The sequence below is a fragment of the Cryptomeria japonica genome, chromosome 11 (assembly GCF_030272615.1).
Source record: "Cryptomeria japonica chromosome 11, Sugi_1.0, whole genome shotgun sequence".
Classification (NCBI taxonomy): domain Eukaryota; kingdom Viridiplantae; phylum Streptophyta; class Pinopsida; order Cupressales; family Cupressaceae; genus Cryptomeria; species Cryptomeria japonica.
This window is the reverse complement of record NC_081415.1, coordinates 536,854,916-536,874,334: the sequence shown is the minus strand read 5'-3', so window position 1 is coordinate 536,874,334 and position 19,419 is coordinate 536,854,916.

The following is a 19,419-nucleotide window of genomic DNA, read 5'->3' as shown; positions in this document are numbered from 1 at the left end:
TTGAAGGAGTTATCCCCAATGGCAATATATCCTTTCCCAATCACATCCATGTATGTATGATTGCCCATCAAAATTTGCGGCATGTGGCAAGGCTCAAATGTAGAAAACATAAACTGCGAAGATGCCATATGATGAGAAGCCCCTGAATCTAGAAGCCATCTCCCTAAATCATGACTTGTAGTAGCACAAAGAGCTTGTCCCTTTCCTTTATCTATCCCAAAAGAGTGATCCTTTCCTTTATCCTTGGAAGAAGAAGCCAATGTAGACATTCTAGAAGGTAGGTTGATTCTATTCTTCTCAAGAAGATTCTTCAACTCATCAATATCCTTCTTATAACAATGATGTTCATCATGTCCTGACTTCTTGCAATATCCACAAAAAAGATTGTCCTTATATGATTTCCTCTTAGGTGAGAATGGTGAATCACCTTGTTTTGGAGAGGAAGATTGTACTCCATCTTGTTGTGGTTTTGACTTAGGTTGCTTTTGATTCTTGCATTTTCCTTGATTACTTTGATTCCCTTTGTTAGCCACCAAAGCTTCTGACTTTGAAGATTTGAGAATCCCCATCGTGGTCAACTTAGATTGCTCAAGTATCAACATCTCCATGAATGAATCAAATGAGGGAGAAGTGTATGAGGAACCTTTAGCTAACCTATGGGTGTGAAAGCTAGATACAAAGGCTACATACTCTGAAGGAAGCTTGTCCAACAAGTTATAAACCAATTGAGCATCCTTTTTTGTCAATTCCACAATCCTTTAGCTTTTCTCTTAACTTAGTTGCTTTTGTGACATAATCTTGGATTGTATCAAAATCTTTGGGATCCAAAGTTGTGAGTTCGCTATCAAGCTTGTAGTCCTTAATCTCATCAACTTGACCATACAATTTCTTAAAAATATCCCAAGCCTCTTTAATTGTTGTACACTTATCAATGTGAAAAATAAGGTCATCTGATACATACTTTCTAAGAGTTCCAAGTGCCATAGCATTCTTAGTAAGCCATTCAATTTGAGCATTAGGATCAGCCTTAGGATCAGGTGGTGCTGTTATAGTTTCATTTACATAATGAATGAGCCCTTTTTTCCATTAGTTTACTTCATGCCTTAATTTTCCATGATGCATAATTATGAGGAGTTAAAAGTGGAAATTTAGGAGAACCCATAGCACCAAAATGAAAAAACACAAGATAGAGATAGGCACAATCACACAAGACACCCCCCCAAAATACTCAATCAAGAAATCCCCCCAAAATGGTGATTTTGGCACTTTATACTTAGTGCGTATACAATGGGCCACTTGCAAAACAAGGTAAAGTGGATTTCTGATTTCAATTTACAACTTCTCAAAATGAGATATAAGATACTTCAACAAATACTGATAGTGATCTAAACTGAGATCCAAGCAAAATGCAAGTACCAAATATGCCAAAAATGGCCAAATACTGAAAGTACAATTTCTACTAAAAATCACTGCAAACAGATGGCAGATTATGAAAGTAGATGAAAAAATATGCACTTTCAAAAAAAACTGCACCTGAAAAGGGGTCCATATGAGCCCAAATGAAGCCTCCAAAGTTGTAAAAATTAGGATTTCACGATTTCTGAAAAACTTGTATCCAAAAATCAGAAAAATCCTACACCACTATACATATCATGAAATTCTACCCCAAAACAAAAAAAATTGCTCGAAAAACCGAGTCCGAATGAGTGAGATATCGCTATTTGAAAATTGCCTGCAAAATTATAATTTCTGGAAAAATTTTGTCACAGCGTCAAACTTCAAATGCCTTTAGATTTGGCCTCCGAAGTCCAATTTGGATGAAACAAAAGGCAAAATTGACTTTCTTGGACCTCCTCAATCCAATGGTGACCTCAGATTTGACCCATCGAGTTTCAATAATAACCTGCAATAGAAAACTCCAAAATACACAACCCCAAATAGCATCAAATTTCTCTCAATTAGGAAACCAATGACACTCTAATGGCTTTGATACCATGTGATATTTTGCCAAGATCAAGAGGCAATGGAAAGCACAAATAAGAGAGAACAAAATAGATGATAGAAATAAACTGTATTCTATCAAGATGAAAATACTGATCAACTGGATCATCAATCGATCGTTACATACAATGAATATGGGCCTCCTTATATAGGAAAGGCTATATGGATATGTGAGCACACAAACATGACATGTGGCTCAATTAGAAACAAGGGTAGGTAGGAAATAGGTGTGGGTAGGTAGGAGAAATAATATAATATTCCACATGAGGTGGATCACCCACTGAATGTGGAGTGTAACAACAAGATCACACCATAAAAGGTGGAAATTCTCCTACACACACTATCCCAATGTGGCACAAACACCCAAGTGTCTCATACCCAAACTACTATGAAATGCATTTCCTAATTAAACTTAAGTAAGGTGTAATAATATCCAAGATGAACAATTATTTACACCAACAATAACTGCCAAATTCCCCCACCCACCCCATTGCTAAATCCTCTCACCCAACTATATTTCCAAAAATAAAGTCATTAGTCTACCTTAAGACCCAAAAAAAGTATTAAATTTAGATAAATTCACTTTGACTTGCCATATGAAAAGTACATTTGAAACCCAATTATTTGACATAAATATTATCAAAATTTAACCAACAGTGCAGTGTTGACCCAAATAAGGAGAATAACAATAACAACATGGTGCAAGAGTGGGTCTATGTATTATTGCATTATGCAGAAGAGTGTGGTGATATGGTTGGTATTCATGTCAATTGATCCTACACTATCAAGGGAACCAAAACACCACAATTGTTTTGGGAATGAGTGGTGAATTCATGACAATGACATACTTGGAGTTTTATGCCTTCCCACAATGAGAAGTAGGACCCCCACACTACAATGGTAGTGGTGAGAAATGGCCTTGATTAGAGGAGTGATTGTGGTTGTGTCTATAAATAGTTGGATGTAAGGTATGACTATGACCATCTACTGGCATCCAATTCATAATATGCATTGAGCAAGTCTAAAATTGTTGAAATTCCAATAACACCTTATTTGCTTGTGCCTAGATCTGAAAATGAAAAAAGAAACTCTAGTGACTTTTTTAGTTAGAGAAGAATAGTAGCTAGAATATTCTCATTAAAACAAGAGCTTTATATTTTAACTTTTGGAGTTGGAAAAGAATAGCAAATCTGAAAAATTCTTGGAATCTAATAATATAATCAAGCCAAGGATTATATCCCAAAAGATAGCAAGTCTCCAAGAGAAATTGGGATGGAAGGGAGAAAAGGGGTTTTGAATCCATTGCCAAATAGTCTAGGCTTATGGGAAAGACTAGAAGGAATGTTTGAAACACTCAATACAAAAATGAGCTACACATTTAAGCTAGAAATGACCAAGATGGACTTGTCATTACTAGTCAACCAAGAGACAACCTCTAATAATATAAACACCAAAAAAAGAAGGTAATTTAAGGATAGTCTAGCTTGCCAAATTCTCTTGAGAAGGAAAAGGCAAGTGGAAGGGAAGAGTGAAGAGCCCACTATAGATTAAGTTTTAAGAGCACTAAAGAAAATTGACTAAGAATTCTATAGAGAATACTAGGAGGATAATCCTTGAAAGTTGTATAATGATTCCAACATCGATCTTCTCACTAAGCATAGAGAAGCTACAACCCAAGCACATTGAACAATAAATTAGGGGTGATCTCATAAATTCATTGAATAGAAGGTAAATTCTAAGGAATGAGCATATATTGTTATTATACGTCTGGACAAAATATTCAACTCTAGAAAAGAAGGGATCATGTATGGTGCAAATGTGTTATCTAAAAGGTCACAAAGATTTGATTCTAATAGTATCAATCAGTGGTAGGATAGATGTATTAATGATTGGATACAACCAAGGCTTTTGGTTGAAAGGAAAACTAGTCCCAAAACCATCACTAGTGCACCTAAGGAACAAATTTATACATTTAAAAGATGTATAAGTTTTTTAAAACTAAAAGAGGACCAACAAATGAGACATGTCTAGAGATAATTACCCCTTATCCACAATATTTCAGCCCTGCCCATGATCAGAAGCCCACTTGGCTAAACAATCAACAACTCCATTCTATTCCCTAGGAATGTGATTAAAAGTAGCATATTCCATGGAATTGCACAACCAAAGAATTTTCCTAATCACGACAAACAAGTGCCAACTAACCTCATCTAACCGTTGCTCATTCAGCAAAGTCACCACCACCTAGGAATCAGATTCACAAATAATTTGTTTCTAGCCAAGAGCACGACTACGCTCCACCGTATACAAAATGGCAAGAGCCTCCATTAAAATATTGGTATGAGAATACTTATAAATTAATAAAATAAACTGGATATCTCCAGAATTATCACATCTTTGAGAAACAAACAAATCCTTGATTTTGACCGAAGGGATTAGAAACTAACACTTTTCCAACATTGTTTTGATAAGAAGAGGCTTTCTTAACTCAATTTTCAACAAGAATATTATATGTCTCATCCCCTTTAATAGCTCTAATGATCCACTTAACGCAATGTGCTGACTCCACCTATGTATGTTAATAGCCCTCATACCACCTTTGTCATGTCATATATAATAGATATCCCAAGTTTGATTTTGTAGAAGCCAAAGAAATGTTTTCCATCAGACCATGAGAAATATTTTAGTGATTTAGTAAGTCATTTAGAGGAAGCTTTAAATAAGGCCTAGTAAGAAGAATTGTATATGAGTGGCTAAGAGCACCTTATATAGTACAAATCTAAATTTTTCTAGCCAAAGAAAAAGGCTTAGAAATCTAGAATGATAAATTTTTCAACTCTTTTTATAGCATACTACTAAAGAATGGCATGAGAGCTTTCAAATACAAATGTAATTCCCAATAATTTAAACATCTTTCCCTTATCATTCCATTTATAGTAGAATCCTTCAACCATTATGATATGTGAATGGGATTTTACCTATTGTATTGTGCTTTGCATCATTACAATCTAGAGTCAAAGACCAAGAAACTAGTATTGAGGCTAGTCATGGCATCACAAAAGGTCTCTTGTAGCTGTTGTATACACTCAAAAATGGCTATGATGTATTAGATAAATATTTATTATTTATTTAATAATTATTCTTCTATTAAATAAATAGATTGAAACGTTTATTTATTTAATTCATTATCCATTTCTTCTATTTTTCTATTAATTAATTAAATATTCATTATTTAATTAATTAATCTTTCATTATTCTTCTAAAAATCTTCTTGGTTAAATAATTTAAAATTATTTAATTATTCACCTTTTCCACTTCACTCTCTTACACATTAGCTTATCCTGCCAACTCACTCTTCGTATGGATAAATATTAATTTTTTCCTAATTTTTAAATTAGCTACATTATCCTCAACTCCCACTTCCTATATTCCCTCCACCACTCCTACATCTTTGGAGGAGGTTGTGTCCACCTCACCCTGGTCAAACTCCACTTGTCCTGCATTTCCTAAATCATCTCCAACTATCTTATATTCTCGGAGTTCCTAACTGTGGTCAACTCTAGCAAGTTACCACTTGGATTTCTCTCCCACCTTTTCCTCTATCATGTATGTGTAGGAGGAACATCTTCCACCTTTTTCTCTCACATTCCAACTAATTATTCATAGCCATTGAATTATCAAGATTCACTCACAACCATTGATCTTTGCCGCATGGGATTTTGCTCATGAAAATCTATAAAAAGAGCATTTCTCCAGCAATTTGAATCTAATCATCATCTTGCACTCCAGTTATCTTTAGAGCATTTGCAACATTTCATGGTGTGCCTTTGGCTTAATTTTTAGCTATTTTATATAGTTTGCATAACCATTTTAGCTTGCATCTAACACGTAGATACCACAAGTGCATTCATCTATTGTCATCTTGAAAGCAAAAATGAGTGTAGTCTGAGAGTAATATTAGTAAACAAGATCAAAGGTGATAGGACACAATGGAACAACAATTGGAGGTTTATTGTTCTTAATATTTATCTTGTACTTTGTTTCATTGGTAATCTAGGATTTGTTGTAGGATTTTAGTATTGTGGTATCTTTAATAGTCTTGCAGGTTTCTCCTTGATTTTTCTAAGTTACACATTTTGGCACCCACTGTGGGGCCATGAGCCTCACTTCTTATTTATTTTGTTGTGCATTTACAAGTTTTATGTAGTGTAGCGCATTCATATCGTTTAGCGCCTTTGCATCCCAGTTTAGCGCATGTGCATATTAGTTTAGCGTCTTTGTTATTTTATTTAGCACATTTGTCAGTTTCTTTAGCACATTTAGCAATTAGAATAGCGCATCTACATCATTTTAGCACATTTGCATCCTGCTTTAGTGCTTTTGATACTTCATTTAGTGCATTTGTTGATTATAATAGCGCCTTTGCATAGTATTTTAGCACATTTGCAAAACACTGTCTGCGAGTTAACAAATTTTGTGACAGGTATTCTCGACCATCAAAGACATGAGTTCTAAAACTACTAACTGGTGGTTTTGCAGGTGTGTTTACATGCATTTAGGAATCTAGACTAATTAGGAGGCAATAATTTGATAATTTTGTTCACATAGTTTAAGTAGGCAGTCAATCTACAACATAAAAAAAAAAAACTTGCATCTCTTGTTTTCTTAAAGTAGTTGCACTTAGAATAACTTAGGAGGTGAATTAATCATTGTTTTATTTGTCTGCACAAAGTGGTAGGTGACTATGCTCTCACCTTAACTAGGTGATCAGAAAACCAAACCCAATTTTTAGATTGTGTAACCCATTAGAGGGCATGCCTCCCAAGTAGCCCATAAGCCCAAGTGAGAGGGAACAACCCAAGTGGTAACAGGCTAAAGCCAAGTCCTTCTGAGCCACTATAAATAAACATGTTTGTGAGGAAACTCATAGGTGACAAGTGTCAATGTGTCATACCGACGTAAGTCTCCCCTAGTGTCTATGTGGCGCGTAAAAATCTATAGAGCGTAACCTCTACAGGATAGGAGGCCTCCTTAACGGAGCAAAACACTGCATGTATGGCCACCTAAACGGATGCCTTGACTAAAAAAATTTTGTGCTTAGAGACCAAAAACCTTCTAGTTATTGGTACAAGAGGTCAGACCTCTGATGTTGTCTCACATTCTTACGATTCTTAGTAGAGATACAAAGTTTGCCTTGGGGAGCTTTCATGGGAACTGATGCTTGGCTGCCGCAGAGAAGTGAGTGTTGTGGAGTGGAGCTAGTGGGGTCAAGCATCTAAGTATCTGCTTCAAATAAGCGTAGTTGGGAAACCAAGTGAGATCCAACAACTATTGTCCTTGCCAGCCACTAGAATTGTGCTTGTCTTTTTATTTTATTATTTTCCAAACATTGTCTTTGTTGTGTCTGTTGTATGTTTTCATTAGAATAGAGAAAAATCATCCAATTTTAGAGTGCAGAAAACTGGAAATTTTAGCAAGAAAACACATAACTTCACATTTAAAATTAAGAATAGCATATTTTTTATGCAAAATAATGCTTTTTCACACATAATAGCACATTTGTAAAATAGTGTAACACTTTTGTTAGAAACTTTAGCGCATTTACCAATCTTTAGCGCCTTCATGATATAGAATAACGCTTATGAATAACAGTGTGACACATTTACTGAACAAAATAGCGCATTTACACATTTAAATAGCGTTTTTGTGAAAACTTTTAGCGCTTTCACGACAAAGGACACTTTCGCTACCTTGCATAAAATTTTGAAAGTTGATTCAAATACCCATTTTGAAGAAGGATTCATTTTGATTGTCATAGATAACATATCTAGTTAAACCAGCAAGGTTCTTGAGTACTTTAAACATAAGACCATATTGGCAATACATTCAAGATCAAGATAAACATTGGTTACCTTGAGATTTGTTGTATCCTTTTATTGATTTAGTTCCACTATCAGGATTTGTCATCCTTCCAACATAGGAGATATAATCAAAATCTTGGCAAACTGATTTATTACTATTTAGAGATCTATCATCTCCTAACATTGGCTTGCTTTGATATCACTATTTCTTAATATTCTAAGATTGTCAAATTTTATAGAACAAATCAAAACTTGTACACCAAGACTCTTGATACCAAAAACTTACATTGGTCATAACAAGCAACCGACATAGATTTCCCAACATACAACGTAGTGTGGAAAGAACCCCATATGGTTGAAACAAGAAGTCAGAGAGCTAGTAACACCACAACGTCATATTAGGATAGAAACAAGAATACTTTTGATCATATTGATCTCTTTGGAGAACACTCAAATCCGTTGTTTGATGATGATAGTGACAGTGATGTGGATGAACAAAAAGTCCTTGGTGCATCACAACATCCTAAATTTCTAAAAATCATTGAAAAGGTTATGGAGAAGGAAAAAGAGAAATACTTTCTTCACCTTGCACATCAAGGTTTAAAACTTCCATCTGATTTTGATGTATCTAAGCTTAAGGAAAACATCAAGAAAAATAATGATACCAATACCAACACAAACGATGGAACAAATCAAGCTGAATCATATAAAAACAAGAAAGATAAAAGTTCCCTTGTAAATCATTTGAGTACTCTTGTTCAACAAATACAAGAGTTTCAAACTTAAGTTGCCAAGATACAATAAAGGTCATCCATTAAACAATATTCACTTGAGGACATATCTCCTTATAAATTTTACAAAAGCTTGGTTATGCTTCCATTTCCCCTGAATTTTGAAATTGCCAAGTTTGATAAGTATAAGGGAGAAGGGGATTCACGCGATCATATCAAAGAGTTTTGTGTAGCGTGTATGGAAGTTGCTCATAATGATACCTACTTGATGTAATCATTCCCTAAAATTTTGGGTGGACAAACTATTGAATGGTTTTATAATTTACCACTTGGCATCAAATCGTTTGGTGAACTTGTTGATAAGTTCCTTACACATTTTTCATATAACATTGAACATGAAGTTTCTATGCTAGATCTTTGTAATGGCAAACAACAAAATGGTGAATCCTTCACAAATTTCTTACAAAGATGGAGGCATCTTGTGACTAAGTGTCCCCTTGATATACCTGAAGATCAAAAGATGGAAATTTTCATTCAAAACCTGAATTTTGAATTGAGCTATCAATTGCAACTTAAATGTCCTCCTAGTTTTACAAAAATGATAGACAATGGTTTGACCATTGAAAAAGCATTGATAGAGAAATGAGTGATTAAATTTTACAAAGATAATGTTGGTTCAAGTGATAACAATGATAAATCACGATTTTGGACCAAGAACAAAAATATTGTTAATGATGGGGTAGTAGATGCACAAAATCTTAAGGCCAAACAACCTATCTTAAACTTATCGCGACCTCAAAATAATAAAGACAATCAAAACAAAAATAATGCATCTAAGCCCAAAACTTCTTATCCTCCTTGAAGGAAATTCACTCCACTAGGTGAATCTTTGGAAACTGCTTTGAGGAAACTTATCTCAAATAATTTCATCACTTTACCCGAAGCAAAAGATTATGAACCAAAGGTTAAACCTGCGTGGTGGAATGATCAAGACTATTGTGAGTTTCATAGAAATAAAGGGCATAAGACTAATGATTGTTAGAGATTGAAACACGTCATACAAGATTTGATTGATAAAGGAGACATATATGTTGATGGTTATAAATCTAATGATGAACATGTGGCATTTAAGGACCCCCTTCCAAATTATGAAAAAGGAAATTCTTCTAAATTAAGGAATGAGAGAGTGAACTATACAAATGAGTATTATGACTATGTTATAAACCATATTTCTGAAAGTGATTCTCATGTGAATGTGATTACCATCAATAATAAATTTGATTGCAATGTGACAAAATGACGTGGAAGAGTCACTCTTCAAGGAGCATCACCTAATCCATCTTCCATGACTAATCAATACAATGTCCTTGATCAACTTAAGAAAATAGCCACTCATATATCTATCTTAGAGCTTTTACGTTTGTCACCTAATCATAAAGAAATTTTGGAGAAAGCCCTACAAGAAACCAGTGTATCCCGAGACCTTGATCCTACACAGTTTCAAGTCATGGTAGGACACTTAACCACACCTCATTTATTGTCTTTCACCGAACATGATGATCTTGCCATAACCCAATCTCATAACGTTCCTCTTCATATAGAAGTCCTTGTGTTAGGCCCAATATGGAAAGCTAATGTACTGAGAGGGGAGGGGTGAATCAGTACTTTAAATCCTTTTTTCAACAATATCTTTACTGTTATGCATAAACCAAAAACTGTTGTAACATAACATAAAGCTAAAACAAATAAGTAACAATCATACATGATTCACTCCATAACACGTATATTTTGGTTACGCAGAAACTCTTGGTTAGAGAGAAAAACCGTAGTGGGGATGGCACCCACAACTTCATTACTGCAATAATAAAGAATGCTTGGTTAGAGCTACATTTAGCTATTTTTGATAGCTTACCCTGTTAGGAGTAACAAGATCAGTTAGATCTACCTTGCTAAAGGATTTTACAACACTATATAAATGTTGCACCTGGTTAGAGGATTTACATATTATAGACTTGATTAGAGTCTTTTACCCTATTAAAGGTTTCTCTTACAACTTTAAAATATTACAATAAGACTTTACAAATATCTGCAACTTTACATTTGAAATGTTGTAGCAGATTCTATGTGCTCAAAATAAGATTACCTTGCCTATAGCATACCTTGGTAACTCATAAAGTAACTCGGTAAACCCTTATGTTTTCTCTGTTCTTTGACTGTTCTCTGATAACCTTCTCAGTGACCTTTGTGTCTCTGTAATAGTCATAATACTCTATGATTTCTCATGTATCACATAAGTCTTGCTTCATACACATATGCACACACATTTCTCTCATTCACATATATATCTAATTCACACATGTCTCTAACCCTAAATTCATGTTGTATAAATAGACTTCTTATGTCGGTGATCTGATTCATTGCTTCAATCTTACAAACATGACTTCTTGAATAAATAACCATGCAAAATATTTCATTGGTTAGATGACCTCAAAATTATACAAAATCTATATGTGCAATTTCCAATGTGATAATGGTTCTATATGCCTCGATCTTGTAACACGTTTTCATATGTGTGTCCAGGTTCAATGAATCTGGTAACACGTTTCACTCGGTGTATATCAACTCGGTGTATTATCTTTACTGCTCGGTAGACATGAGATAACACTCGATAGACAACTTGGTGTATATTGCATTCTGTGATTGTTTTCCTTCTGTAACCGACTAGACTGTTCATACCGACTAAATATTTCGATAGTGGTAACCGACTAGAGTATATAGAATGACTTTGTATATAAAACTAATGGCAATTTGATAAGTAGTAACAATCTCCCCTTTTGACATTAGTTGAGATGTTTGACAAAACTACTTTCAAAGTCATTACTCAAAAATCTGTATACTTTACAAAATTTGACTAAACATACACTATATACATTAGTCAATGAATTAGTATAATCAAATATACTCCCCTTATCAATATGCTATATAGAACTTTGATTATGTGTGCTCAGTGATCAATACTCTGTAATCATTGTTCTTTCCTCTACTCACTACTCTTAGATGCTCTGCTTATTCTGCTCATTCTGCTCAGTATACTCCCCCTATATACTATACTTTGGTTGTTTGATACTTTGAATACTATACACTCCCCCTGTGTACTTTCTGTGTACTTTGATGCTATATATACTCTTGATGATATATACTCTTGATATACTCCCCCTTTTTGACAAACATCAAAATTTAGTTACCATTTGGAGGTGGCAATTGATCAAAAATGGATTTGTACTTTGTCTTGGCTTTGGTGAGAGCGACAAAAAGTGCATCCTTTACACTGTCCATTAAAGAATTTTGTGCATTAATATTAGCCAATAATGAAATTAAGCCATCTAAAGTGCTTCCCTCTTGTGTAGTAGAGAGGTAAGTGGCTCGGTTTAGCTGTTCTTGAACGGATGAAAGATGGGGAAGGAATAATGTTTGAAGTGTCATTATGTCCATCTTGATCTTGTGTTCTTCATTCCTCGGTTCCAATTGTTGAGCCATTAGTTGTTGTAGCTTAGTATAAAAATTTTGAACTGAATTGGGCTCAGGGGTCAACTTATTTGAGAGATTGGTGATCTCTTTCTCAATTGCTTCTATTTTATTCTTAATGTCCTTAAGGAATAAAGAAAATGTGCAGAGTTTCTGAAATAATGAAAGAATGTGCTTGAGTTGAGGGGACAACTCCGCAATAAATTTGACAAGTTTTACCTTGCCAACAACAATAGATTTCTGTACTTCCTCTATCATTTTAGCAGTTAGCTCCTTGTCTTTTAGTTTGCTCAAGTATTCGAATGCATCTACTCTAGATGTCTCAATCTGATTTAGGAGTTCATCCAATTGAATATGGATGGCTACATCGGTTGATACTGTAGCTGAAGGTAGCATATCTGATAGTAAGGTCTTTACCTTTTGAAGTACTTCATTCTTCTTTTGTATGGCCAGTTGCTTCTCCTGTTTGGCCTTTGCTTTGCACAGTTCATCAAATTCAAAGAGTGCTTGCCCTTTGAATTTGGAGATGTCTACATTGGGCAACACTATCGGTTTTGATAAATCAATTTTGAAACTATGCTTTTTCAACTTCTTTTCTTTACCTTTCACCGGGTGAACCACTACAATAGCTTGAGAGGCTTGAGGACCCTTGGTAGGTTGCTTGGTAGAGACAACACTTTTGTCGGTTTCTTTAGCCTCGGTAGTGTCCTTCGGTGTCTCAGTGCTTGGTGTCTCGGCTATAACATTTTCTATGCTAGAAGGTGCTTGAGAGGTTTGTTCTTGTGAAGTACCTTCTGTTGTAGACTTTTGACCTTTGGTGCCTGCATCTATATCCCGAGGAGCTTCGGTTGTAGCAGGTTGATTTATCGGTGGGTAAGGCTGAACTTGTTCCAAAATAGATTCATTGGAGACAAGTTTTGCGTAAGCATTGCCTTCTATCATTTCTTGTTCAGGTGCCTTTGCATCCATGATATCTTCATCTATTTGAATGGTGTCAGTAGGGTCTTGCTTAGTGACAACAGGCTCTTGATCGGTGACATCGACTATTTCCACTGTAGATTGTTCACCAACATTCTTTCTTCAAAAGATGTCCTTCCATTGCTCTTTTGTTTCCTTCTCCACTTCTATATACAAGCCATTCATCAATTTCAAGGCCTTTTGTTTTACTGTAAATTATGTTTGGTTGTTTGTCAGATGTTCTTTCATTTCATCAACCGACATATTAGGAAAGAGATGCACCAGACTTCTTTCTCTGATTTGTTTCTCTGAGTCTAGGGCATATTGCCATCTAGTTTCAATATGTGCATATAATTCCTTAGGAATAGAATTACATACTTCTAATGGGACCACTCAAAATTTTAGAAGTGTGCAAATGATAGCTTCTGTTAGGCCCGATATAGAAAGCTAATGTACTGAGAGGGGAGGGGTGAATCAGTACTCCAAAAATTTTCTCTGATAATAACCTTACTGTTATGCATAAACAGAATAATGCAGTAACATAAAATAAAACTAAAATCAACAGATAACAATCATACATGATTCACTCCATAACACATATATTTTGGTCATGCAAAAACTCTTGGTTAGAGAGAAAAACTGCGGTGGGGATGGCACCCACAACTTCACTACTGCAATAATAAAGAATGCTCGATTAGAGCTACATTTAGCTATTTCTAATAGCTTACCCTGTTAGGAGTATCAAGATCAGTTAGATCTACCTTACTAAAGGATTTTTACAACACTATATAAGTGTAGCACCTGGTTAAAGGATTTACAATTTATAGACTTGGTTAGAGTCTTTTACCCTGTTAAAGGTTTCTCTTACAACTTCAAAATATTACAATAAAATCATTACAAATATCTGCAACTTTACATCTGAAATGCTAAAGCAGATTCTATGTGCTCTGGATAAGATTACCTAGCTTGTAGCATACCTCGGTAACCCATAATGAAACTCGGTAAACCCTTCTGTTTACTCTGTTCTTCGGCTGTTCACTGATAACCTTTTCGGTGACCTCTCTGTGTCTCTATAACAGTCTTCCTTCATGCATACACTCTGTTATCTCTTATTGCATCTCATATTTCTAACCCTAGAATCATGCTGTAGCGGTGATCTGATTCATTGCTTTGATCTTACAAAAGATTCTTCAAATGAATAACTAAACAAAATATCTCATTGGTTAGATTGACCTTGTAATCATACACAATCTCATAGTGCAATTCCCAATGCAAAAACGGTTAGGTGTGCCTCGATGTTGTAACACGTTTTCATGTGCATGTCCAGGTTTAATGTATCTGGTAAAATGTTTCACTCGGTGAATATCAACTCGGTGAGTTAACTTTACCACTCAGTAGCCATGAAACTTTACTCGGTAAACAGCTCGGTGAATACTGTGTTCTGTGACTGCTTTCATCAGTAACTGACTAGACTGTTTATACTGACTTCTCTGAGTGTACCGACTGTATGATTCGGTAATACTAATCGACTAGAATATATAGTATGACTTTGGATATGAAACTAATGGCAATTTGATAAGTAGTAACAATCTCCCCTTTTGACATTAGTTGAGATGTTTGACAAAAACTACTTACAAAGTCATAACTCAAAAACTATATACCTGACAAAATGACTATACTTGACAATATGTACAATAGTCAATAAAATAGTATATGCAGATATACTCCCCTTATCATTATCCTGTACATAACTCTGAATTTTGCATGTTCGGTTCTGTTCTGTACTTGTGTGCTCTGAATGCTCTGTATATTTTGCTCGATATACTCCCCTTGTATACAATACTCAAAATTGTGTTATCAAAATTGTACTACTCTCCAAGTGTAGAATTACTCCCCCTTTGCTGGGCTTTCCTCTATGTAGTATCATAATATTACTCCCCCTTTTTGACAAACATTAAAAACTTAATTTCCATCCGGAGGCGGTAACTGATCAAAAATAGTCTTATAATTTGTCTGGGCGTCGGTGAGGGCGACTGAGAGTGAGTCCTTGAGACTTTCCATAAGGGAGTTTTGTGCTTGAATATCATACAAGAGTGATATCAAGCCATCAAGAGTGCTTCCCTCTTGTGTAGTTGATAAGCTTGTAGCTCAGTTGAGTTGCTCCTGTACTGATGATAGATGAGGAAGGAATAATGTTTGAAGGGTCATTATATCCATCCTAATTTTATGCTCTTCACTCCTCAGTTCTAATTGTTGAGCCATGAGTTGTTGTAGCTTTTTGTAAAAATTCTGAATTGAATTAGGCTTAGTGGTCAACTTGGATGAGAGATTGGTGATCTCTTTCTCAATTGCATCAGTTTTATTTTTGATATCTTTATTAAATAAAGAAAATGTACATAATTTCTGGAATAAGTAAAGAATGTGCTTGAGTTGAGGGGACAACTCAGCAATGAATTTGACAAGTTTTACCTTGCCAACAGCAATTGATTTTTGTACTTCCTCTATCATTTTTGCTGTAAGCTCTTTATCCTTGAGCTTGCTTAAGTACTCGGATGCATCAACTCCAGATGTTTCAATATGATTAAGGAGTTCATCCAAATGAATATGGATGGCTGCATCGGTTGACACTGTTGTTGATGGTAGCATTTCTGTGAGTAGTGTCCTAACCTTCTGAAGTACTTTGTTCTTTTTCTATATGGCCACTTGCTTCTCTTGTTCGACCTTTTCTTTGCATAGTTCACCGAATTCAGTGAGTGCTTGCCCTTTCAATTTGGAAATGTCTACATTGGGCAACACGATCAGTTTAGAAAAGTCAAATTTAAAACCATGCTTTCTCACCTTCTTCTCTTTTCCTTTGGTCTGTGGTACTAAGACAAGTGCTTGTGAGGCTTACTGACCCTCGGTAGGATGCTCGGTAGATGCAACACTTTGGTCTGTACCTGTAGCAGTTGCAATGTCTTTGGGTGGTTCAGTGCTAGGGGTCTCAACTGTAATATTTGCAGTGCTTGTTTGTGCTTGAGACGTTTGATCTTGGGTTGTGTCACCTGCAGCTTCAGATTTGTTGCCTTCGGTAGCTTGCTCGGTGTCCTTGGGAGCTTCGATTGAGACTGGTGGCTTCACCGGCAGATAAGGCTGAACTTGTTCTAAGACAGATTCACTAGAGACAAGTTTTGCATATGTGGTGCCTTCAATCATTTCCTGCTCTGGTGCTGCTTCATCCATTACATCTTCATCAATTTGTATAGTGTCAACCAGGTCTTGACCTTGCTCGGTGACATCTGGATCTTGCTCAGTGAGATCAACAATTTCAATTTGAGATTGTTCACCGACATCCTTTTATTTGAAGATCTCCTGCCACTTGGCTTTAGTCTCATTTTCCACATCAATATATAGCCCATTCATCAATTTTAAGGCTCTCTGTTTCACAAGAAATTTTGAATTGTATGTGGACAAATGCTCCTTGATTTCAGCTACGGACATGTCAGGAAATAGATGGACTAGACTTCTTTCTCTTATTTGTCTCTCTGAATCCATTGCATATTTCCATTTGTTGTCAATATGTGAGTAGAGTTCACTTGGAAGTGACTTTGCTAGTTCTAATGGTGCTAACCAAAACTTCAGAAGTGTACATATGACAACTTCTTCAATTTTTCGTTTCTCATCATTATTCCTAGACTCATACTTAACATATCTGAATCCTGCAAATCCACCATATTCTTTGAGATTGGCACAAAAATTTTCAACACTGTGGGTGTTTACCTTTTTGCTTTTCACAACCTGGAATTTGCTTGCATCATCAGACTCTGTATCACTCGACTCTTTTGCCAAAATGAGTCTCCGAGTAGATTTCTTGTAAGTCTTAGTTACCTTAGGAATGGCAACAGTCTTTTGTTTCTTACTCGGTGATGCAGCTGATGCTCTAGTGTTGGGTCTCTTTGTTGGTGGAGTCGGTAGGGCCTTTGTGATGTCCTGTTTCTTTCTTTTTCGAACTTTTCCCTTTGGCAACTCTGTGCTCAATGTTACTGCAGCCTCCTGTGCTTCTGATTCTTCCTCGATAATGGCAAGATTGCCTTTGACAGGTGTAGAGGAGGATTCTTCTCCGAATTTCTCAAATAAAGCCTTCATCATCTTTGTAGCTTTTCTTGTAGCCTTAGGAACTACAATGCTCATTTTTACTTTCTCCTTCACCTCTTCATAGGTTCCATACCTTAGTTCAGTTGCATGCCTTGGCAATGATAGATAGGCATCAATTTGTTGTTGTGTGATATCATAATCAATTTCATAACCCATTGGTTGCAACGATTGAATCCTCGGTTCAACAACATTTACATAGCAATAATCAGTGTTGACTTCAAAACATATATTGTCCTTGTATTTTTCAACCAGCTGTGGTGGGATCCTATACCTATTGTGCATTTTCTCTTGGAATTTGCTAAAGTAATCATCCATGATATCATTAAAGTTATCTCCTAACTTCTTGATGTAGTCATTGATCTGATGGGTGATAGGTCGGTGTAGCTCCCATACTACTTTACCGACTAAGGGAAAGAACTTCTCAAAATAGAAAAACATACATACAAGTAGTGAACTGAACTTTAGTGTGTTTTCCAAGTTGTTCTTCTTCAGCTTCCTTATTGTGTTCAGGTTCTCAAACAAGTTCTTTAGTAGCACTTCACAAAAGTCTACTTTCATTCCCTTCTTCACTATTTTGTAGGCCAAGTCCACTGCAGCACATGGTACACTATTTTCCCTTGCAGATTGGAAGAAACAGTAACCAATAACTCTGATTGCAAATTTTAGTTCAGCATCAGTGACATTATTCAATTTTAGTCCTTAGTAATCAGATTCTACTATGATTAGACTGATTAGCTCCTTTTGTGATATCATTTTCTGTGCACGAGCATGATCATAGATGGGATATCCGGTGATCAGGTGAATGACTTCCTTCATGATCTTGAATGGTTGCTCTTGTAGCCACATGAAATCATCATGTACTCTGCTCAATACAAACTTAACCCATTGGGGTTTGAACACACGGGGATAGACTAGGGCTTCAGTTAATCCCTTGATTCTGATATGCTCGAATTTGCTATCCAGTTTGCCATCAGTGCACAATTCATCATATGTGTCACTAATCTCTACATGACCGAGTTCCTCAACATGACATTTGGTAAAGAATCTGACATCTTCTACCAACAAGACTCGATCCGGGATGAGTGAAAATGCAGTTTTATCATCCAGTTCTGAGGCAACTTTAGGAGTTAGGGAATATTTCAGCGAGGGCTTCTCCACATTTTAGACAACTACAGGGTCTTGGATCTTGGGCGCCATGGTAGATTTCGGGTAAGATTCGACAAGTTATCCTTAGGGTTTACAAGTGACTGACTCTTCACACTCGGTAGACAATAGCAATTTGACTAGATCAGAAACCAGCTAAACAATGTGAATAGATTGATGTAAATACCTCAAAATTCACTCGAAATGAAGTTTGATTGCTTTGATTCACTCTGCTCTTCTTCTCAAAAACTTGGGTGAATGAAAATGACCACGAAAACATTTTTAAGTACTAAAAAATACCTTATCGGGTTCCGTGCAAGTTAGGTCAAGATATTAAATGCACTCGGTTCACCTTTTACCGATTTACTCCATTTTCTGTTTTCACCAAGTACCCAACTTAGCTTCATTAACTGACTTGACAGGTTTCCTGTATACACTGACTTGATAGGTTTCCTGTATAGTATATAAAATGACTAATTGCATCTTAACTATGCAGATTTTGAATTTTGTACATAATAGAATAGGAACTATTATGATTCAACTTTTAAAGAATGCAGTCCCTTCATACCTTTTCTTGACTAATTTGAAATAGGTGCACCTAACTCGGTAGGTAAGGTGCTTTCTTCATTAGACACAATTTCTTTCTTTTTCCAAATCATCTTGAATTTTTCTTTTATCTCTTCAGTGTCTCTTCTCGGTTGATCTCTGCAATCTCCAGCTAAATGTCCAGCTTTGTGACAATGAAAACATGCCATACCGGGATTTCTCCATGATCTCCGGTTGTTCATTCCAAATCTTATAAAGCAGTTGGCACTTATATGTCCATATCTTCCACAACATTCACACCATATCCTTGTATTGTAATCCCATGGTACTGCTGCATATTGTTGGTAAGGATCTATGTGAGTTCGGTAACCTCCAGTGTTTGCTTGGTGTGGATACTTCATGTAGTTCTTTTTCTTAAACCAACACTTCTCGGTACTATGTCCATATCTATTGTAGTTTTTACAAAACCCTTTGAATTTTGCCTTCTGATTGTTGTTAATAGACTTTGTCCTACATTGATT